Consider the following 24,707-nt stretch of genomic DNA (forward strand, 5'->3'; position numbering starts at 1 on the left):
TCCCCTCTTCCCTCATTCCCACACAGTAAGTACTCTAGATCAGTTATACACCAGAGAGACAGTTGGAATTTGGTGAACTATCTAGTGTTTCTCAAAGCAGGAGCCCTATTGTAACCTGTTGACTGTTGTCTTGTCTGTAGCTATCTGGGCTGCCCTGGGTATAGGCTCAGGACCAGGATCTGTGTCACCCCCCCCCCCGCTATTCATATTCCTAGAGAATTTTTAAAAGTGTTGCCATAGACAACCGGAGTCAAATTGGAGCATTAGAAATCACGCTCCCCAGGCCTGTACAAAGTCATGCTTTTAACATCTACAGAGAACCTTGCTTCTCTCCATCTGTATGGATAAGAAATAGTGGCTCTACGCTCTGTACAGACCCAGAGAAAGCTCCACGCCAGACAGGCGAGTTTAGAAAGCTTGTCTCGTCAGGAGGGTCTTCGTGGCTTTTCACTTTCCTGTGTGCACTGCAGCTACGTTTCTGAATTTAAAAAAAAGTAAATTAAAAAGAGAACAATAACAAAGGATCCCTGTCCAAACCAAAGTGGTGAGGAGGCAAGGTGTTTGCCTTGTCTTATTTAGTGGCGAATAGCTCCTTGCTTTGTGCATCCAGTTCTGTGTGCAGAGGACTTGCATCCCTACAGACCCCAAGGTCAGCAGGGTCACACTCCCTGTCCCAGGCGGCCTGCTGACTACAGAGTTACAGTCTAAGCTGGTGGGGAACATGTTTTTTGTCTGGCCAAGGACTCTTCAATTCCTTCCCCATCCAGTTTGCTCGGTTGGTTATTTTTCTCCTCTTTTCTCCTTTCTGTCCCCAATTCATAATCTATTTGGATTCTAAATAATTTTAAGAAGGACCTTGAAACACTTGTTTCACTCATGTTAGCTTAAACATCCTATATCACAAAGGGCCATGGTATATTTTAAAATATCTGTACACATTTCTTTGCTGGTCTACTCTGTGAGTGAATGTTTGAAAAAAATGCTTAGTATGGACAGGAAGAAAGGCTGTGTGTGTGTGTGTGTGTGTGTGTGTGTGTGTGTGCACGCGCATGTGTGTTGTATTTAAATGGAAAACCCAGTATGTTTTGTATATTAGATTTTAACCAATGAAAATCCAGGGAGCGAGGAGGGTTTTGGTAACCACAACTAAATGCAGAAGTTAATCTGACTCTCTGCCTCCCTCCCTCTTGTTTTGAGTATAAGTATTGAGAATAGCTTTGTTTGTTTATGCCAGTACAGTTTTCCATCAAATCTTCTGAAATGGGGTGCAAAGCCAGGCATAGATGTTTGTAAAGGCTTTGCAAAATCATACATAAAACAAACTGTCCATTTGATTTGCACACATTTGGCAATTATCTGTGGCTTTTACCGGGGCTTTTGAAGGGCACTGTATACATCTTCTGGCTGGTTTCGTCTCCTCTGTGGTTTCTTTCTTTCTTTCTTTCTTTCTTTCTTTCTTTCTTTCTTTCTTTCTTTCTTTCTTTCTTTCTCGTTTTGTTTTTTTTGGGGGGGGTGGTGAGAGCTCTGTATACAACCACTTTGGAAATGAGTAGTAGACTGTGTATCAGGTGTCTGGGTTAGGGTCTTTCCAATATGGTTTTTATTTTAAAAGTGTCATAAATTGGAAAATTTCATCTCATGGATGTTTTTATGGGACAGACTTAAGTTTTTATCTCATTCTGCCTCTTGTTTTTATAGATGCTCCCGATTCAATATTTTAGTGAAATAAAACATATAATGACCTCATTAAAAATATGCGACGCCTTTAGCGGAAAAAATGGTTTCTCCTTTATTATATCATATATTGTCATAATATATTTTCATCAGCATAAAAAATTCTGTTAATGATAAGTATTTTGTTAGATTCTGTGTGTTTTGCTCTGTAATGTACACTATACATACACACACACACAAACACACACATATATATATATATGTACACACACACACACATATATGTATATATATTAATTGTAAAGTCTCAGGCTCTTTTTTTTATAGAATAAAATTGATTATTCACTCAACTAATATTCATTGAGTTTCAAGGGCCCTAGGAGCCCAGTCTCAATCCCTATTCTTTTGTTGATTTTTGCTCCAGCTGGGAACCAGCAAAGATCCCCCCCACACACACACTCTCTTACTCTGTCACAAACATGCACACACACACTCACATCTACACATTTATATATTTATAACTTCCAATAGTGGTGACTAAGAGTGAACAGAGCAGCTGAAGGGGCTGGAGAGCACAATCGTAGGGTGCGTAGGCACTTCAGCACCCCCTGACAGTATGGTGAGGGAGATCCTGCCTGTGGAGGTGATAATGAAGCGGACACCCTGCGTGATGATAAAGATTCAGTCTGTGGAGAATGTTAATACTCCATTTGCAAGATGTTCGAGAATGGATGGGAGTTCTCAAGACCCTTGTAAGTAAATACCGGTCGACCTTACCAGTATAGACTACAGCTAGAAGTGACAATGAAATGGATTGGCCTCTGTGCACATCAGAAACTGGAGATGCCGAGGCTCCACCAGTCACCACATGTGTTCTAACTTTCTATCCTGTGGAGTTACATCTTGAGTATGCAGAATCCTAAATCACATCCCATGGAAGCATCAAAGTCAGGCTAGCATTGCCATGGTGTGACCATTCATCACTTCACAGTAATCTACAGCTCGGACATGTATACATCACCCACCTGATTAAACCTTAACGTCGGGGTATTGGAAGAATAACATCTCTGTAAATACCTTGTGACCCCATGGAGAATTGATGGGTCACCCCTTTGCCTCGTCATTTTGTGAGTTTCCTGGTGAAAGGAGAAAAGGATGCTAGACAGCGGACTGTGCCCCAAGAAGAGTGTGCGTGTGGCTGAAGTACAGAAGGGAGTGGCAAAGGCAGAGTGACCATGCCAATGTTTTTCTTCCTGCTGAAAGCAGCAGGGGGCCACTGAAGGGGGGTGACTATAAGAGGTGACTGTTGGTGGCTTCTCAGGGGTCACAAGGTAGGCAAGCCTTTCCCCAGTGGAAAAGAGAGAAGGGGAAGGGGAAGAGGGACGAAAAGAGGAAGAGAGGTCTGTAAGGTAGTGGCCGTAGATGAATTAAGTAAGACCAAGTGAAGTGCTTTTCAACTTGGTCGTGGAGAAGTCCCACCCGTCTGCATCCTTTCTTGGTGTCGGAGACTCCTTCTTCAGGGAACTAGCGCTCAAGTGACCTGAAGGTCCAACCTGCCCTTCCCCTGCCATCTTTTCCTGTTGGATGACTTTACTTACCATAGCCTGCAATTCTGTTTTAGAGTTTCCTGAACTTCTGCTCCATGGAAACCCACATCTCCTCCCGGCAACAGCTCTTAGGAGCTTCTTTTCTGTCTTTTCTGTCAGAACTTAAACCTTTCACCAGTGTTGTGGTTATTTCTTTTAACACTAAATTCTTGTGCTCAGGATTCACAATTTATTTGGGGGGAGAGCACAGATAGAAAAATGGCTCCCATTTCACATGTTAAGGGTTGGAACCTTTGCTTCGTCTTGTATTGAAGTAGGGGATATGACTGGCCTTTGAGGCCCTGGGAAAGTTTATAACATTTATGATGTTCAAAATATTGAGAAACTTTAGGATTATTTTCCTTAAAGATGGTGTTTGATTCAAGCAAGAGCTTGGACAGACTGGTCAACATGTCCTGTGTTCTTACTCCGTTACAGAGAGAGAAAATACATGTGACTCAGGCAGACGCAGTGGCTGGCTAAGGACCAGCTTGCTTAAATGGCAGAGACTCAAGAGACTACTCTCAAAAGCCAAGAAAAGCTAGAGATGCTCTTGCCAGAAAAATGCCTGTAACTAGACGTATGAGTAACTTTGGACCTTGGTTAACCCGCATATAGAGCTAATGATGGTAAATCAAAGTGACGATGGATGCTTTCTAGGTACGCTGCGCAGCCATTAGATGTCACCTGAGCTGAGTGTGGCCTGTTTGATATTTGAGGGATGACAGGAGTGAACAAGAGAGGTGAAAGCAATGTTCTGTTGTGAGGCAGAGAGATTCCATGCCAAAATGACTCCAACTCAATACAAGCCAGTGGCCTCAAGACACTGGCCCATCTGCCAAAGTCTAGATTCATCCAGGTAGTTATTGTTAAAAAATATTTGTGAACATTAAGTTGACAAGCCTGGTTCTAGATGGCAGAAAGGGGGAACTCTAGCTTATGTTAAGATGCTTTCAGCAAATAAAATCCTGACACAGTTTAGCCTCTGTGTAAGAAATGCATAGGTACCCCACTCCCAGGTCTCTAGGCTCCTCCCTCTGTGTGGTATCATTCCAGGAAGGAAACGTTTACTTAGTTTTGTGCCTCATATTTAAACAGGAAAATATTTGGAGAGGATTAGAAATCATCTCTTCCCTTGGAGTAGGGGGCCTCTCTTAGGGTCCTAGTGTGGCCAGGCGTGTAGGACTGAGGAACTCAGTCCTCGGCCCGGTGGAGAGCACCAGAGGAAGTGAGTTTGAGGTGGGCTATGGAACTGAAATTGAGATTCCCTGTTGCTGACCCACCAAGAGCTGCAGGATGTTAATATAGAAGGAAACACCAGGCCAATCACTACAAGTCAAAGTCACTACAGGTCTGATAAGAAGAAAGAAGAGACTGGACGAGCCAGACGGATGTTATAGCGGCATGCACGTTCAGTGAGCGGGCGTTCTTATTTAATATAACCGGATTGTGTAGTCATAATCTACATCTGATATTTTCTCTGCTACAATGCACAAAGATCTCTGCTACTGAGGTTTTTGGGAAAGGAACAATATAAGAGGTGCTTCGACTACATGAAAACGTGGGCCCCACTGATGAGCATTCAGAATGAAGAGAAAGTTGAGAGTTTTAAAACTTGGGCAGATCAATAGTCTGTGTGACTTGACCCTTACTGACAAAACTGCGCCTTCCCCATGGCTGGGCTGTTTGTTAATATGTTTGTTTATATATATATATTTTTTCCATTGAGGATTTTTTTTTAGGTCTAGCTTGTGCACTGGTGCATGCCATAGTCTCTCATGAGACCTGTTCACTTTAAAAATAATTTCAGGTTCTGTGTGGAAGAAAATACACATACATATGAATGAATTTAAAAAATGCTTTTCAGAGCTAATATTAACTGAAAAAAAACCCCTAGTGTTTTCTTGGGGGGAGCATATTTAACCCCAAGGAAAACCCCAGTAATTAGGACATCTGAATTCTCCATTATTGGATTGCCAAAAGTGAACTAGCATTTGCTACAGAGAGCACCCTTCGTCTGGATTTGGGATGCTCACATCTGAAGATGTCACTTTCCTCTCCCAGCTTCTGAAGATGGGGTACAAGCCAGTTTGGAAAGAAGTTGAAAGAAGGAGTGATAGGGTTCTCTTCCCAGATTTCCCAGTACCTTGCCTTGAGGGTCTAGACCGAGCCCCAAATCTCTGATGCATAAAATTTCTAAAGAGAGATGAAAAACTGTGTCCCAGAGTGCTTTGAAAAAAAAAAAAACCAAAGCAGTAAGCCACTGTAGGCTACTTGTTGTTCCAGTGGCAGCTCTGATGATTATAACTGAAGCAGAACTTTAAATATGAATGGGTGGTGTTGCTAATCAATGGGAAGTTACTGTGAAAAGGATTTGAAAAACTCTTTGTTGTAGCTGCTACTCAAGAAACCGATACAGAACGACCACGTCACTCTCTGCGTCTCTGTCCACTGATTATAGATGGTTTCAACAGTGAGGAGAGATAGTTGTTTTGGTCCTCTGTCCCAAGGCCAGCAATAATATATTATATGTATGTAAGACCACTAGTGTTTATGGAAGGGGAGATATCTCCCTCTACAGCCAAAGGAAAGTTTAAGAGATAAGACATAAAATATCACATGACTGTTGCCTTTCTAAAATCTGAGCTTGAGATTACAGGGATGTGGAGTGGTGTGCACTGTTGGGAAGGTATCATATCTAAGGAAACACATGCTGAAGTTCAAACAAGAGGTACTTTAGCCTTGCCCAGGGGAATCTGAATGGTCCGTGTGGATTGTGCGAAGTTCACGATGGTCCACAGCTAAGGATACTGTTCTTCTGACACATGGAAAGATCTTGTATATTGAATATGAAGGGGTGAACAGGCAGGGTTTTTATGTCCAAGCACAAAGACCTCTTTGGTGATACACTGTGCCCTCTGAATTGGCATGCCTGGGTGTATCGGTAAATCTTTTAAAAAGTCAGTTCTATGCTCCCAGCAAGTGCACGGCTCTGCACCCGCCCGAGAGCACTGGATTCACGAATGAAAGACACGTACATGCAACCTTTATATTTAAAAAGCCTTAACTTGTTCAATGACTGGGCAACGCCCCCCCCCAAGACTAGCACACACTCCCCTCCGGTATTGCTGAGTTAGCACTTTCTAAATCTATATTTTTAACTTTGCTGCCCAGTTTCCTTCTGAGCAGCCCTCCTATGGGGCAACTTTCCCTTTGTACCTACATTTCAGCCTTCTCACTCTCCTGCTCCTTCACAGCTTGTAGTCTGTCCTACCCCTCTTATAGTGGACTCCCTTCTTCTCCACCATTTCTTGCACAGGAATCCTAAAAGTTCCGCCTTTTTCACCCTGCCCAGTCGTTGGCTGCTGGTTTTTTGATTGACCCATCAAAAAACCAATTGTTGGCAGGGACCTGCAGCAGACTTGCTAATTCCCTTATAAGCATAAATCAACCCCCCAACACCAGAGTCCTCCTTGAGTTGGGATCCACACTGGCATAGAATCTTCTTTTTCGGTGTGTTCTGTCTGCAGAGCTCGTGTGCTTTACTTTCTCCCAAAGGGACAGCGAGACTGCACTCAACCTGCCAGGTCCATCTCACTGCCTCACTCCAGCGCTTGCTTCCAGTTATACAGGGCTGGAAAAAAAATCCCTGGCTTTAGGGATTCATTTTATGATAATAGCAAATCAAAAGACGAGAACATTTTATAGATTATACTTTGTCACTAGATGTCATTGAAGGAGACGATCCAGAAATTCTGTGATTCTGAGAGAAATCTCCAAGGTGAAGATGATATGGAGGAGACGGAAGACATAGACGATCATTCACCCTTGTAGACAGAGCAACTCCAGGGCGGCTGCCAGACTTAGAAGCCGGCTGGTCTCTGCCATTGTGCAGGTAGAGGCGACTCCATGCCCTGTGATGACGAACGTTCATTTTCTTGTAGATCCATCTGTTGTATGGAAATAAGTGTTTGGCCTACATGTACGTATGTTTGCCACATGCATGCTGGGTACCCACAGAGCTGAGAAGAAGGCACTGAATCCCCTGGAATTAGAGTTACATATGGTGGTGAGATACCATGTTGGTGCTAGAAACCAAACCCTGCTTGCCTGCAAGAGTAACAACTGCTCCTAACTCCTGAGCCACCTCTCCAGCCCCATCGAACTTTAAATTAGACTTCGAAATAATCTATGTTCCCTATTCTCAGAAGCAGGCTCACTTATTTAACTACTTTGCTGGATTTTATACTTAGATAACAAATGGACACTTGGAACACAAATGTCTAAACGTGCTTTTCTTAGTCCCCCCCCCCCCCCCCAGATTTTTACTAATGCTGTCAGATGAAAACTTTGGAACAAACCATAGTAACCCTTTCCCCCTTAGTTTTCTCATTAAATTAGCTGTGAATCTGTCTCCTCTATAGTCCAAGTAAAACCTGCCGTTTTTCAGGACCAGATACAGCAGTGGCTTCTTGTCTCTTTTTTTCTTTAAGACCTCACCCCCCAAATAATCCATCGTTCTCACAGAAACCATTTCCAGAATGCACATATGCATCTCATGGGTTTATACTCTGCTGTCTGTTCAGAGTCTCCAGAACATGTGGTAAATATCTCAGCAGTACATACCATGACAGATACAAGGCTGTATCTTCCTCGGTCCCTGCCCTGATGTCTACTGTTGTGACCAAGTTACACCCTGTGCTCCCTAGGTATTCACTGTGTTTCTTCCCACTGCCTTTGTGCAGAATGATCGCTTTGGTAAATGTGCATTTTTTAAATATTATTTTATTTTTGCCTTTACAAGGTTCTGGGTCTGATGAGATAGCCCAGTTTTGCTCACATAGCAAAGGAGTCATGCCATACTCCCAGCATGAGGAGAACTCACTGCCTGATGGAGACTGCTTAGTGGCTATATGTCGGCCGGAGCTCAGGCTACACCTGAAAGCTATTGCAGTGCCCTGGCTCCCCAACCCCTAGGCAGGGGATCAAGCCTCATATCAGTTGTTCCCACCTGTCACAGTTGAACTGACATCAGAGCCTCCTCTGAATCCAGTGTATGCCCCTGCATCTCCTAGTACGGATTCATCAGGTATTGAGTGTGCGGGTCAGTCCCAGAGAGAGGATCAGGGACTTGAGCAGCCATTGACTTCAGGATCCCGGGGAGCGAATCTCAGACTCTGCACACAAGTGTATTTCTTGCGATGTAGAGAATGATAGTTTTTGAAGGAGATATAAACTTGGGACTTGGATGACTAGCAGTAAGGGTAGGAATGACACATAGAGAAGAGACAGATAAAGAGGGTAAAAATAAAGGCACAGTGAAAAGATAAAAAAAAATAAATAAGAGGAGAATATCTGAATTTAGACATTTTAAGTGACAGCGTTCTGTGTCCATAGTGATTTCTATTTCTTGTTCTGAGGAAAGTAAAAAACAAATGTAAGCCATCCAGTTTTCCCAGTCAACAGCACAGGCAACAGGGTCCCTTGCCTCTTACCTATCATGTGATGCCTACACTTTAATCTGTAGGGCGCAATCAACCTACAGAAAGGACTTTGCAAAAGGATTGTCAGTGAAAGCTTTCGTTGAGATGGTGGCCAGCTTTGGACGACCTCCTCTTCAAGGGGAAAAAAAAATCTGAGCAATGTTTGCCAATTTCCGTGCTGTAAATTTGCCGCCATTGTTGGTTTTGAATAACGAATGTGTTGATCATTGGACACATCGTGGGGACGGTGAGCCCTGTGCAAGGTGGCTCCCTACCTTAGGATTCTTCCTGCTCCTGTGACAGCATACCGATGCCAGAGATGTTTAGGAATTTATTTTTTATTGTGTTTTAAAATGTTTTTATTTTTAAGCAAAAGCAAAACTGTTTACTGATAACATTCCCATTATTGTGTTAGGGCTTGTTTGAATTTCGTGATGTCTCTGCCGTGCTTGCTGTAGAATCTCCAACTGAGTCAGCTGAGAGATGAGGAACGTGTTCTTCCTTATCCGTGCTTCTGAGACATACTGAGGCAGTTCAGTCCATTTCCTTAAGTGTCAACCTTTCTATCCGACCCTTGACTCTTACCATCATTACATCCTGAGTAACAGTAACTTACAAGAATCAACTACAGGGGCTGAGGGCATAACTCAGGGCATCACCCACTACTGTGTCCATTCCAAAATAATAAAAGTAGTTTTATCCTATGAAATTTTATATACTGCCACAAACTTTTATTTTTGGTAATCAAATATTGCCTTTTCATTTTATCCCAATTCAAATTACATATTTCGGAGATTAAAGACCCATTCAATATTAATCTTTTGTTTCCTTTGGGTTGAAGAAGTAAAGACGACAATTATAATAAAATAGGGAGTTATGTCTATACAGTTTTAATCCTACTATGTTCCAGGTTTTCTGGCAAACACTTTCCCAATACTTTTCATGACAATCCAGAGAGCAGAGGCAGTGACTCCCATTTTGTTGGATGAGAATCCATACAGTACGAGATATCAAAAATGTCCCCAAGTTGTCCGCAAAGCAGGCAGCTCAGCACACTCTCGTGGGTGGTGCTCGGAAGGTAATGGTGGAAAGGCGATACTAAATGCATTCTGTTTATTTTCTTGAGACAGACTGAGCAGCCTGAGAACATTTGGTGCTCAGAGGGAGGAAGTGCTGAGGGAAAACAAGTCTGAGTGGAAAGGAGGATAGTTCAAAGACCAGTTTCCCCTGCTTCACGGTGCCAGCTCTAACTGCGCGTGTTTGCTTTGCTTACACGGATAGAGTCATCGAGCCAGAATTCAGAGAAGTCTGTTTGGAGGATGCATTCGGCAGGGCATATGAATGGCTGGAACAACCAACTCCCAGCTTCTGCAGCTCAGCCCTACCGAGGGCTGTTTTCCCTCTGCTGTCAGAGAGCAGTGAGAATCTGCTTTGCTGCCTAGAACTCTGGAGGTCTAGCTTCACCCCCCCCCCCCCAAATCCCCTCTGCCCTGCCTCCCATCAGGGTCTAGGGGATTCAGTAGGTATTAGGCTGATCAAAGTTCATAGGAGGTGGCGGGGGAAGGTTAGAGGGCAAGCCAGGAAAAGACAAATATTACTTATACTCTTATTTTATTGGCCAAGCCATAGTCACATGATCTGACTGGGTTATAGCTTTCCTAGTAGCCAAGTGGCTAAAGCCTAGTCTAAAGTGTTCAAGGCTACAACAGGGGCTTAAAAGTTGGGAGAGCAGTTGGTTCTCCGAGGCATTTTAGTCTTGAGATGCTACCATGTAGCATGTGGCTGTATGTCTGCTTGGGAAGGTTGGTTCTCAGTTCTCGCAGGAGGGGCCAGTACGGTGCATTATAGCAGGACACCTTGAAGGTGATATGTATTTAAAATGGACAGTCTAGCAGTCATTGGTGGATATAGGTTTATAAGGAAACCATGGTATTTCCGAGGAAGAATGGAAAAAGCCCAAGGGGCCTTCCATATATAACGGAAATGTGTAGGAGCGGGGAGGGGGTGACCGAAGGTCTCAGTTCATGCCGTAGGACTTGACTCCTTTTAAAGATTCGGTTCTTATGAATAATACAGAGAATTTTCTGCTTGTGGAGCACTGAGTGTTTGCAATTTTCTCTTTAAGTGTCATAACATTTTTTATTTGTGAAACTGATTGTTGAAGTCTACACTCACTCCACATGCTGGTGGGCTTCCTTTTATTTGAGAGTCGTCCTTTGCAGAGTCCTGCGCAGTGCCTCAGACTGGGCAGGGTTGACAAGCGAGTGGAAGTGAGGCCTTTTAGAAACAAGTGACAGGACATTTGACCCAGTGCAGAGAATCCTCTTTCCCTTGTTAGGCCTTGGCTGTGTATTGTTTTGATTCCCCCCCTCCCGTATTCATGAAGCTTGTGGGGGTGTTTGTCGTCTTTCCGTTTTCTTATTTGTAGCTGCAGATTTCGCAGTTGCTTTTGTGGGCCACTTGCCTCCCGAAATTTGGCCCAACAGTTTTGAGTAGCTGAAGGATTTATCGAGGACAGATCAGACGAGATGCGGCTGCTGTACGTTCGTCAGGCAGAAGGAGCGGCAGAAGGTTAGGTGGCTGATGTGTGAGTTTCTGAATTTGATTTGGTTTTACACGGAAAGGTTGAAGCAATGATCCATGTATTCTAATAAAAATCATCAGTACAAATCAAATAAAATCTGGCTTAGTGGCTATTTTCCCACTGTATCACTCACAGCTAGCCTGCCTTACAGAGCGACTTTGGCAGGCACAGGCTCCCCCACCACAGCATCTCCGAGTTGCATCTCAGTCTACGCCGTGGTGGGCAGGCTTCCTTTCTAGTCAACCTTTCGCTAATCTCATCAGATAAATTATTATTCTCCACCAATAGCTCTGGCTTCCCTGGCCACTTCTCTGCTTCTCGTGCTCCCTCAAGATGCCTGGTTAGCGTCATTCCTTAGGTCCCCCTCATCCATCTCCTTTCAAACCAGCGGCATTTCTACCATTCCTGAGAAGAGTTCTGGCTTTGTGACACAGACAACGGGGCACCTAACCTCGTTTTTCACCAGTGTGTTGCTGGTGACCAGATGGGCCAAGACAGGATGCTGCCTCACTGCGGACTTCTGGGAATGAAATATCTACTCCCTGATCCTATGAGCGTTAGAGGGCTGGACCTAAGAACCCCAGTTAGTGTTCCAGCTTGTTACGGATATAACCGTGGAACCCCCTGAGCTGGAGCAGGTGATCAAGCTTGTGTTCCTGTGTTTTTAAGGCCCTGCAAGTGCAAACATGGGGAACATAATGCATTTGAGGGACACCAGGGTCATTTCTGTATCACAGTCCTGGGCAGCCACAAATTGATGTCACCCCCATCCCATGGTTCACAACCGATGCTGTGTGCACAGGGCAGGGCAGAGACGAGGAGCGCTCATTGCCGACACGATCTGGGGGCCGTCTTGGCAGTGTGAAAATGATTGTAGTCCGCTTGTATTTGAGTCTGAAACTGCTCTTGATCCCAATTTCATACCTTAAGTGATTCCAGATGCATCACCTTAATTGAACTGAATATAAAAATTGTTTTAGACATAACCAGAGCATACGGCGAATGTGTGATTATATCATTGAGGTACAGAGTGAAGTGCCTGTGTCAGATGTCTCTGACCAAGCTGATGAAAAGCAAGAGCACTGATTTGTCTAAGACATGTTCATTCATATCAAGAGCATTCGAGTATTTGATTGTGTTTGTCCTGTGCACATTGACTTCATTTGTGCACACACACACATACATACACACACACGCTAAAAACAAAATCAGAAAAGATAATACATAAAAGAAAGACCAGTAAGGTAAAAAACAAATGCTCAAATAAAGCATTATTAGGCAAAAAGAAACAGTCTCCAGCATGGCCGCCTTTAAACGTTGTTTGTATAACCAGTGAGACCCCATGGCATAGAATTCAGTTTTCTTTGGTGAGTGGTTAGAGTTGGAGATAGGTTCTGAGTTGTGTCCACTACTCTCCCAGTCCTAGGACCTCAGCTGGCTTGAGCCTCTGCAGGCCCCCGTGCATGCTGCCACAGTCTCCAGGTTCACGTGTGCATCAGTGCTGCTGTGTCTGGAAGGCCTTGGTGCCTTCCATCCCCTGACAGGCTCCTATCCTCTTTCTACCTCCCCTTCTGCAGAGTTTTCCTAGGGGAGGAATTGGATAAAGTCATCTCCTGTAGTGATCCCTGGTCTCTTCTTCCCTGCACATTGTCCAGCTGTGGGTCTCTGCATTAGTTCCTGTCTAATGCAGGATGAAGCTTCTCTGACAATGGCTGAGCAGAGCACTAATTTATGGGTCTAGCAGAATGTTCATAGAAGCCATCTTACTGCTTTAACAGAATAATAGTATTTGGTTTTGCCCTAGATCCATGGCCTATCTACTCTTCGGTTCTTGGTTACCCAAGCAGTTATCACTTCATTTCATGGAGTGAGCCTTCGTTCCAACCAGATAATGATCTCTTGCTCTCACCACTTTTGTGCCACCGTTTCAGCAGAAAATCATGTAGGCAGGTCACTGCTGTAGATCAAAGGGTTGTTGGCTCAGCCATTAGAGGCTAGGCTTACAAATAAAAAAAAATATAAGAAAATATTCATTTAAAGTGTCAGTTTACCCCATCCACCACTAAAACTTTAGATATTTCTTTTATTTTTGCCAGCCTATGACAGCTCTACTAGGTTCTCCTCTATGTCGCACCTGACTGTGCTTGTCTATCCAGTGGATAGCCTTTGTGGCAGGTCTTAGAAAGGGTGTGACCTGGAGCAAAGGCCCAGAGGGTGATAGTGGAGGCTTGAGTGTGCTCGTCTCTATTGGCTTGGTTCCCAAGTGGTTTGCTCAATCTTATCTCCCTGTTGGCAGAATTCTCTCCCAGTTTATAGAGCAGATATGTTTACTGTATTCTTTTCCCTGTACTCCTCTTCCTGACCTAGGCTACAAGAAGACTATCCCTGACTGGGGTCTATCACTGCCACATAAGTAAATTACTGAAGAAATCTTCTAATTAAATCACATAGAGTTAAGATTTCTTTGATTGTTTCTATTGGACCTCAGATCAGAGATCTGTTAGACCTCACTTGGAAGCCATTTTAGAATAAGGGTGGGGATATGGACTGGGGGGATTTTCAGGTGTTACCTACTGTATCTTCACTTGTCACGTTTTCAATGAGTGTATTACTAACAATTGGTTATAATGATCTTAAAGGATTTCTTCATCATTTGCTAGTGAACGCAGCCTGGGAAAACTAATTACAAAGTATAGTCTGCAACGTACCTTGGCTAGGTGACAGGCATTGTTTAACAGCTAGAAAGCCAGCCGCTGGCCACTGTGATTTCCTGGACTCCTTCCTGGGACACTAGTACTGTATCTACCTTCATATAATCATGAGGGAACATTATCCGAGGTTGACTTATTCTGAAGTTCCATATCATTTAGAGAAGCACCAAGGAGGTACTTCCAATCAAAATAGATAAAAGAGACCCAGAGTTTGAATTCATTGCATGATCTTTAACATAGTCTTCCCCAGAGGGAAGGGTAGTACCAATTTGGAAAGTGAATTATGAGTTTGGATAAAATTATCACTGCACGAATCTGTCCTAAGGATATGCACATAAAGGGTCTGAAGAAGTTAATAATATTTACTACATTTCTGCTTGCAAATTATTCACATATTCTATAACTTAGACTGCAATGTAGTTAAAACCCTTTCAAATTAGGAACTTTGGATAACATTGGGAGGGTTTTAAAAGATATTTCCTCTTAGTCTTCAGTCTTTGAACTTGTCTTCATCAATACCAGCTGACCAGGGTAGCTGTAATTTTTATTGATGATCATCAGGGTAGTTCCATGGTCAACTAACAGTGTAGGAACCACCAAATAGTGTTTATAACATAGGTTACTTCACTAAAACCATCTTGCAATTGGATAATGGCTAATAGACAAACAGCAGGATCTTCGAAATTCAAATAAATGCCTGAAAATTGTGTAATTTGGGGGATCTGAACAAGATACCATGGTGTTAAACTCTTTCTGGATTTTGACCTAGTCAGGGCAGCATACATTTGACCAGGTAAGTATCTGGATAACCCACAGGTGCTCCATGTATTCATTTTCTATGTTTTCCTAATTCTGATGAACAAAGTTATGTATGGATAAGAATCAGATCGTGTTTAGGTAGCACCTACCACCGAGGCCATGGAGCGAGGTGAAGAGAGGCACGGCCTGCACCTCTGCACTGCAGCCTCCCATTAGTCAAGTGTTTCAGATTTGTTTTTGAGAGATTTCAAATAGGCATGGAGGTAGATTTATAAAAGTGTCAACAGTTTATACAGCTTCCCAGTGTGCATGGGGTTGAGGCCTGTTTACCCCTTTTTAATCCTAACAGCCATAAAGAGTAGTTGCAAACGGTAGGAACTGTGTGTTCCGTCTTGATCAAGGAGTTACATAATCTGCCTTGTTTGCCGAAGGGTTCTGCCCCTTGAGACTTTTATAGAGCAGTATTAAAGCTCCAAGCCTTCTTATTTTGCCGATACACAGAAGATTGCTTTAATGAGGAGTAAAGGGCCTTTTTCCAATTACAAGGGAATAACTGTATTAAGTCCCTGCGTTATGTCAACCTGCTTTGATTTGATTACTCTGCAAGAAATGGATTTATCTGTCAGTGTTACTTAATTAAGCTTCCTCATTGATGTTTTGCAGAGTAATATAGTGTGGTTTGCACATTTGAGCCTAAATACAGAGAAATCTGGCCTAAAACTGAGACACGACCCCTTGTAGACATGCAGGATTGGTCACCTGCATTTGGAAGATCATAGGCTGTGGCAGGGGATATAGGTGGAAGGATAGAGATTTTGAGAGGATGAAGGGAGAGCTGGTGGGGTGTGTGTGTGAGTGTGTGTTTGTGTGTGTGTGTATGTGTGAGTGTGTGTGTGTGTGAGTGTGTGTGTGTGTGTGTGTGAGTGTGTGTGTGTGTGTATGTGTGTGTATGTGTGAGTGTGTGTGTGTGTATGTGTGTGTGAGTGTGTGTGTGTGTGTGTGATTATTTGGTACATATGTAACTATTAGAAAGCTGGATTTCTGAATGCTGAGAAATGTTGGCTTTACCAATACCAGAGAAGTATCTAGAATAGGAAATGAGAAGAGATGAGCGTACAAGAAATGGGAGGCCTCCTCCTCTTCCTTGTTCTTCCTCTTCTCCTTCTTCTCTCCATCATCATCATCATCATTATCATCATCATCACCACTGTTTTGCCAAAAGGGAACTAGAAGGAAAAAAGTAAGAAACAGAATAAAAATGTCTTTTGGGAGAAGTCGGTGACCACCGCGGTTATACAGAGCAATTACAGCCTTACGATCATTTCAATTAAAGGAGCCCTCTTCTCAGACTCACAAATGGCACTCCAGGGAACTTAGGCAAACGGGCAAAACAAGGAAGGCAGAACTGTGTTGCCCTTCAACCTTGTTCTCCTTCCTCTCCTCCTGGAACACAAAGCATCAGTGGTTGAGCAAGGAAGCATCTCCCGTATCTGTGTGCATCCCTTGGTTTTGTAGCGTATTCGTATTTCCCGTATGACTTTAAAAACGCACATGCAAGGTATATGTTCAAGGCCATGGAATTATGATGTGTTCTGCTAAGAAACGAAGCTCATTTGTGAATTTGTTGCTCCCTTTACAATTTTATTCTCTGCAGTGTTGCCTTGTGCTTCTCACGCTGCTCCAGGAACTTGCCCACAAGAGATCCTTTAGTTCGGATCCTTGGAGGCTTTTCCCTGTGCGATAATGAAATTGTCGGGTAGCCTCAGCCCTCAGGCTTCAGGTACCACAGTGACCTCTGGCTCTCAACTGTCACCTGGTGTGATGGTGTTAGTCTCCTACTGTGATGTTCGGGGACACTTGGTTTTTCAGGCCTATGATTTATTATTATATATAACTTCAGTCATGGCCTCTGTGGTCTCTGACCTCTTGCTCAGGGGAGCAAGACTCCATTGAGGGACAGTCTCCATTATCCCAGGCATTTCAAAAGCTACCTGGACCCATCCTGGCAACTTGTCTCTCCGCATCTCCGACAAATTAGGAGAACTAGAGTATTCTCCAACTTATTTTATTAGGGAACTCCAAATTATAGGGATCACTTCCCAGTAAAACTTGCGGGTGACTTTTGTCATGCTTCCACAGGTTAACTGTCTACCTTGCATCTTAAACAAGATTGCAGAGTTTAGACCCAGTCACACCACTGACACGTTTTCACCATGATAGTTTTGTGATTCTTTTGTCATTTTATTGTCACCTGAATTTGTGAAAATTCTTTCCCTGATTCATATGTGTATACTATATATGTACATATCCCCACACACACATACACTTACACACACACAGACACACACATGCATATTCATATATAGTGAAACTTACTCCATTCTATAAGCCTGAGATGATTCAATACTAACTTTGGTGAAGGAGCTCGTTATAAACTTAGGGAAAAATAACATTGCCATTTATTTATTTTTTTATAAAATAACTTTTTATTGTTTTTTTTAACACTGGTTAAAAGGCATTGTAACTGAGATTAATAAAGGCTAAAAGCATTGCATTGTTTCTAGTCCAAAAAAAGTTATTTTCTATTCTGTGTTTTTGCTAGTATCTGCAATTTACTTTCACTCCCCCCCACCTGTACATTTACACACACACACACACACACACACACACACCCTCCCTTTCGATTTCAGATCTGATATAGACAGCTCTGAGGACACCGGAGCTGATAGTGGTGATCTGAACACGGTCCCCTTTCTCTGTACTGATTGCCTCTTAGAGGGTGCGTGGCAAGTGCCACCATCTTGTCCTTTCCTTACTCGGCTTTGGTAAGTGCTGAAGAAGCGACTCCTCAGCGCTCATCCTTGCTCAGATCCTTGCACCCCGCCTTGCTTCTAATCCAGAACAGCAGTAGCCGTGGTTGTACAGACATGGTCTGTCAGTATTAGAAACTCCTCAACTCTTCCCATGTCGGCACTAGTCATCAAATGTGACTTCCAATCGCTCCTCTTAGAGCTCTTATTGTGCTGGGTGCTAATGAAAATGTGCACGTCCTTAACACGCTCCTTGCTGATGAAATATTTTGAACTCTAAATTCATCTGGCACTGACAGAGAGCATATGCCATCTCAGTTTGTGTGGAGGGCTCAGCCAAGGGTTCTTCCTGGACTAGGGAATTAGTGGGAGCCACAGATGTCCTGTGGAGGGTATTTAACAGTGCCTGTTGTTGCAGAGAGGTCTCAAGACAGTATAGATGCTAACCTCTCTCTGAAAGATAATCTCTCTCAGAGGAATTTACCATCCTTAGCCTCTGCACGCTTTCTGACTATGTGGATGTTTTTAGTAGGGGATCAGTACATCTCCCTAAGAGCAGGCATTTATTTGGGTGATGCACAGCGTCATCTTTTCTGTGATTTCAGGGTGCTCTGGGCTCTTGGGTATTGAACATGTTCTAGGCTCCAAGTATGGAAAGAACTCATTCCCAGCTCTACATCTAACCAACACATCCATTTAGTTCTCATCCTTGTTTAGAATCTACCTTCATAATATTGGGTCTGTCTCCTTTACATGGATCTATGGTTGCCCAGCACAACTTTTAACACCACTCCATTTATATAGCATATGTAGAAAGATGCCTCTGTTATCAGACATAAAGGAAATATTTTAAAGCCAACTGGAGCCATGGAGCAAACCTAATGCTGTTTGAACTCTTTCCTATGATCAAACCTTAGAGCATCAAGAAGAAAGTGGCATTTGTGCCCCCCCCCCCATCTCATGGTTCTCGGGTCACCCGGTAATACTGCCAGGAGTCTCTCAGGTCTGTGTAGCAAAAAGCCAGGAGTCATAAAAGAGACTCTGATATCCTGAAGTCCCAGTTCTCAAGTGGTTTGCAGAACTTCAGTTCTGGAAGCCATGAGCAGGGGAGACACTAACACTTCCCTTAATGTTTAACAATTGTAAATCAACCATTTACCAGAAAGGTCTCTCCTTAAGCTTGCAAATACTACCTTCCGGATATCTCCCTGTGGGTAGATCTCTTCTCATCTCTTTGTTTCAAGAGGCCATTAAATTTTCTAAAGTGTCCAGGCTCCGGTGGCCCATGCCTTTATCACCAGCACTCAGGAGGTAGAGGCAAACCAATCTGTGAGTTCAAGGTCAGCCTGGTCTACAGGACAAGTTCCAAGGTAGCCAGGACTACATAGAGAAACCCTTTTTAACAAAACAAAACAAAACAAAACAAAACAAAACAAAACAAAACAAAACAAAATTTTCTAAATTGGCCCTTGTTTTCAGGGTAGAAACGTCTCCTGTGTCCTGGATTCCAGCTTTCCTTTGATTTTTGGCTTGATGGAAGTTTCATATCTTGTCAGCTCATTAGTATTTTAAAGAAGATGTAAAAGAAAAAAAAACTTGTGATCCATCATTTTTAGTCTTATGTGGGTGAGTTATCCAAATATACTAGCCTGCCCTATTTCCAGGAATGGAAATCAAACTTGCTTATTTTATGGTTCACAAAAATAAGTTCAAAGAGGCCAGTGACTTATTTGGACTGTGCTCATGGGCAGAGCGGAGCCTTTGTTCTGATCTCCGGCTGCTCCTCAACTCGCAGCAGGGTGTTTCAAGCCTTGTCTAGATTCCTTGATGCTTTCAGCCTAGCTGTCCACAGATGAGCTCTACGTCATCAGGTGTCGAAGAACAGAGTGAGTGGAAAACCACACAACAGGTCAGAATTCTGTCAGTGACTCCCACCTCCCAGCGGGCAGCTGGTGGCCAAGTTCTGCCCAGATTAACTTTTGGAATTTGCCAGTGAAGGGTCAGCCATCCTAGAGTAAGTCCACAGAACTAACCAAGTGAGCTGAGAGTTAGTTCCTCAATGTCTTGTTGATTTTCAGACCCATTGGCATATATCTGTGAAGCCTGTCCTACTTCAGATTAATAACAGAAAAAACAAGCAAGCAAGCAAACAAACAAGCAAGCAAACTTGGGCACTTGAGCTCATTTTAATCTTTGAAGGTGTGATTTCTTCCCTTTACTGGTGTTTTCGTATCATTCCTTCTGCCCATGGCATTGTGGTCCCTTCATGCCCACAGTGAAGTGGTGGCTGGTCATTTGTACCACAGGGATATGTGGCAGGACCTGACTCTTCAGCCATCCTCATGCCAAGGGGTTTTCCTTTTTTTTTTATTGTGTTGCCTTGGTCCTTCCTTGTGAGTTATTTTGTCTCCTCATCAAGATGGAAACACTTTCTATAGAAAAATATGACTCCTTCATCACTTCCTGCTTGTTTGATTTATTAAGGAGCTAATGATCCCACCCTCCGCTATGCACCATACAAGGATTAAAGGTAGTTACACAGGTTTCTTTGCTATACGGTATGTGCTGTATATACTCATCACAACCTGGAATGGAGTGTGCATATATCCACTGGGTTACTAGTAGAAGAAACGTCTGTTTAATGAACTGTAATATCAAGCTAGCCCCAGGAACTCATGGTTTTTTATAAGTAAAGTGAGTTGGTCCATTGGATTCTGAACTCTGTTGTGAAGACTTGAATTTTCCATCAAATAAAAACTGTTAATTTTGTTTCTTTCAAACAAATTTTATCTCTCATTTTGACAATTACAGTAAAATATCTTTTTTATCTTTGCCAATATAATAGCTTCTAGCATTTCTGTGTACCTCCAGCAAATATGTGGCCTACCATAAAAATTACTACACATTGGCTTTATTCATCCAAATGTTTATTTAATTTACTTAATATCGAATATCATTCTCTAATGTTTTGTGCACACAGCAGTGGGTAGATAATGTGTGTTAAATGCATGTACTTCCTCTGAGGCACTAGAGGGAGCATTCTAGGTGGTGTCGGATTGGGAAATTCGTGCCACTGTGGCGTTTGCTGGGTGAACTCACTGTATCTTGATCCCAGTGTCTTTGTCTCAGTGCTTCTGTTTCCTAACCGTTCAGTACCTTGCCAGCCTAAGCTTCTCTTTTCTCATACAGAAACTGGCATGCTATTAGGCATGGGAAGGTCCAATGCAAGGCTGCTCACACCTGTAGGCTTTGACTTTCTGTGAGGGAAGGACTAGTTAAGCGATTTCCATCCTATGGTCTTCAGGGCACATGTGGCCAGAGAGAGCTGTAAAGTTTGCACAAAATTATAGACTTATTTTAAAGCATTGAGGTTTTAGCAGGGGGTGGTAGCTCCTGGCTTTAATCCCAGCACTGGGGAGGCAGAAGCAAGTGGGACTCTATGATCTGATGGTAGCCTAGTCTATGTAGTGAATTCTAAGACAGTTAGGGCTATATAGTAAGTAAGAAGTAAGTAAGTTAGCAAGTAGATAGATAGATAGATAGATAGGTAGATAGATAGATAAATGTAACCCCTTTTGTTTTGTTTTGTAAGTCTTAAGCATGGACTTCATAGATGTCAGTAACTGCTGTGTTACACAGTCCAAAGTTTGGGCACCCCTTTGCTGTAATAGGAAAGAGTAATAGGAAAAAGTCATGGGGACATCAGACATCAGAGGCTCTACAGTGTCTGGCAGGGGATGAGCGGTGGGCATGCATAGACCATGTGCATGGTTCACACAAAGTGATTTTCGCAAGTACTACCACTGGGATGCAGTTGAGACAGGAGCATGAACTGATGTGGAGTCTGAGCTTTTTCTTTTTTCTTTGTAGTGGACTATTCATTTGTGCTTTTAAAAAGTGTGTGTGTGTGTGTGTGTGTGTGTGTGTGTATGCACGTGCATGTGCGCACGCATGCTTGAGTGTGTGAGGAGGTCAGGGGGATGTCAGCTACTCTGGGATTGACGTGACAGGCAATTGTGAGCTTTCTGATGTGGGTTCTGGGAGCCCTCCGTTAGAACAGCATATGCTCTTAACCACCACGGCACTCACTACCCCACGAAGCAGGCGGTGCCCAGCGGCGTGGGCGGGGTTTCTTGTCTGTTTCTAGTAGCATAGTCTTGTGGTTTTCATACTCTGTGATGTGCATGAAAACAACCTGGGGACCTTGTGATAAACACGGTTGCCTTTGCATCACTGGTAAGCTCCAGGCTCAGCAGTGCTTGTGATGCAGCCTAAGAAGCTGGCTTCGAAGCGAGCATGCCAAACGATTCAGATGGAGGTGGGTGGACTTGGAGATGAGATGCTCTGGCCTAGGTATTGAGGAAACGTTCATGCAACTAGCAGGTCTGATGAAGCTCAGGGCAGAGAAGATGTAAACAGATGGCCAGAAGTCTCATGTTTACCTGAATTGTGAATCGCCACAGCCAACTTTCTTTTTGCTGTAGATGAGTAAATACCCATTTATATAGAGTCTTCTTTCCGAAGATAAAATATAGTTAGGATTTATTGGGTGGCCCTGTGTATTGAGTTTGGGAGAGTTGGTGCTTTGTCCGCATCCTCTAGGTCTGATCAGCCAAGGGAGGGAAGATCCGGTTCAAAAGAGAGCAGTAAAAGAGCGGAAACTGAACGGAAGGCAGGCAGTGTGAGGTCTGGAAATGAGAAGGATGGAAATGCAGAAGAATGGGAAAAAGAGCAGTCTGAGCTGATTGGGTGGGGAGCTCTCTGTGGAGGAACCCGGCCAGTATTTAACCTGTTTTGAAAAAGCTCAACTTCCAGCATTTTTTAATTAGTGGCTTGCTCGCTTTTGAAATTGCCCAGTTGGGAATACTCAAGTTTTGATGTGTTTTATCTGCTTGCTAATTAGCAGTCTGCCGGGTTGACCACCCCCCTAACACCCCCTTCATTTGGTGGACAGAAGATATGCTTAAAGGTCTGCTGAACCAGGACAGCTCAAGTCTGGTTTCAAACCCACAGACATGCCATATTGAGGAAAGACTTCTAAGTTATAAGCCAAGTTCCACATCTTTTTCTCCAACTGTTTTCTTTCTTCCCTGGCCTGGGGTGACTGTACCTTAGTACAGTTTATACGTGGGCGGTGGCGGCCAGAACATTAATTTGTGATTGTAGTGGGCTAGTCTGTGCCTTTGTAGGAAGCTTAAAAATGTCCCTGACCTCTAGACCAACCTGTGATAACCAGAAAGGCCTATGGAACTTGCCAGTGTTCTTTGGTGGCGAAATTGCTCCCAGCGGAGATTCTTCGGCAGAGTTGTATGGTCCACTTGGCCTTTACCCATCTTATGTGTCCAAAATTCTTCCCCCACCCCATAATTGAAAGATAGACAGGTCCAGATCATATGGAGTCTATAGCAGACAGAGAAAATCAAATCTATTTTTCTCTTGTCTTTGGGGCAAATTTAAGGACAGGGTCTCCCATTGATCCAAGTTGGCTGTTTTTTGTTTTTTGTTTAAGTCAGGTTGTACTGACTAAATGTTCAGCAATCTGCAGTGAATGAGGAGGCTTCCTTTTGCATTTCCCTCCAAAAAATATGTGTGTTTTATTTAGGAATTAAGAGAACCATGCATGATTCCAAACTCTCTCATGGAACTCTCTGAGGTTGGAAGTGGCTTCTCTCTGAACTACAGCTCAGTGTGTGCAGGGCAGGGCAATGTGTTGGCTGGTTAAACAGCAGGTTTTGTGAACGTTTCGTACCTTGTCTTCAGGCTCCCTGTAGTCTCCTGAGCTTTTTTTCTGTGCCCCCAGCTCGCTGTGCACTGAGTCTAACTGTCCACCAGGGACATCTACCTGCAGTTTCTTGTTTCCTTGAGTAACAACCAAGAGGAATTGAGGAATTATGGTTAAGAGACAGGGGAAGAGGGAGGAGGGGGGAGAGAGACAGCAAGAGGGAAAGAGAGTAGGGCCAGGATGCTAGGGCCACAGAGAGATAGAGGGAGGCTGAAGATTCAAATTTATTAGCAGTAAGTTGCTGTTGCTCTCCCATATCTTAAGATATCCTATAACACCATGTGCTCCTCTGTACCCAAAAATAAGCCAATTAATTATACTGTGATCGTTTCTGCTGATAATACACTAGCAGCAGTGATAAAAGGAATGTCACTAGACCATTATGAGAATAAACAGTGTCAGGGAGATGAGAGGAGAGTCAATCCATGGGATTATGTCTCCTGAAACAGAGCTTCACACCCTCCTCCGATCCTGTCAGGGGATACTTGTGATGGCTCTCTGTCATCAACCAGGACACACACACACACACACACACACACACACACACACACACCCCGGGGATGAGCCTTTTATCAAAAATCTCAAGGCCATCCCCAAATATAGTACGCTCCTTAGAACACCATGATGTGTTCAGCAGTTGGAATGGATAACTTCTGGTTCTGCCAGGCTCTCCTCAGGAGTGTAGTCCACAATATCCCTGTTGGACCACTCCTTACCCTAGCCGGCATGAGAACTGGGTAGGAAGAGAGTTTTGTGAGCCCCACCTTTTCTGGCCATAGACTAGCATCTCTTCAGGTATTATTTATCAGAATAAAATATTGCCTTATAATCCCATAGCAATTTTAATTTCCACACGGCAGATGCCAAGATGATAATTTACCCTGTAGTAGAAGGTCATACATCAAAGAATATTTGGGCAGCAAAAATTAATCTTGAATGATTAACAAGGGAATAGGACACAAATTTGGGTGGGTAGAGGGGAGGGGCAGATCTGTAAACAGTTGGAAAGGGTGAATACGGTCAAATGCACTATATCAAATTCTAAGTGATGAGGATGCCCGTGATGCTGATGGCAGTGATGATGGTGGTCTAGGCTGTATGGAGAATCCAGGGACTTTTGTTTTGCTTGGTTGTTGGGTTTTTTTTTTTTTTTTTTTTTTTTAGAAACAGAAGGTGTTTCCACAGCCTTTACAAAAGCCCAAATATCTGCACATTGTGCTGTCGGGAGCACACTACCGAGTCCCCTCATTTTGCTGTCTGCTGTAATAAACTTGGCTGGAGAACAGACAGTATCCAGTCGTGTTCTGGCAGCAATGCT

The 24,707-nt window shown here is 43.4% G+C and overlaps 1 protein-coding gene across 14 annotated transcripts in view; it reads left to right on the plus strand.

The window, feature by feature from the left end:
• Nucleotides 1-24,707, plus strand: part of Tcf4 (transcription factor 4) — a 344,060-nt gene that overhangs the window by 90,791 nt on the left and 228,562 nt on the right. The window lies entirely within an intron of this gene.

The sequence above is a fragment of the Mus caroli genome, chromosome 18 (assembly GCF_900094665.2).
Source record: "Mus caroli chromosome 18, CAROLI_EIJ_v1.1, whole genome shotgun sequence".
In the NCBI taxonomy this organism is placed as follows: Eukaryota; Metazoa; Chordata; class Mammalia; order Rodentia; family Muridae; genus Mus; species Mus caroli.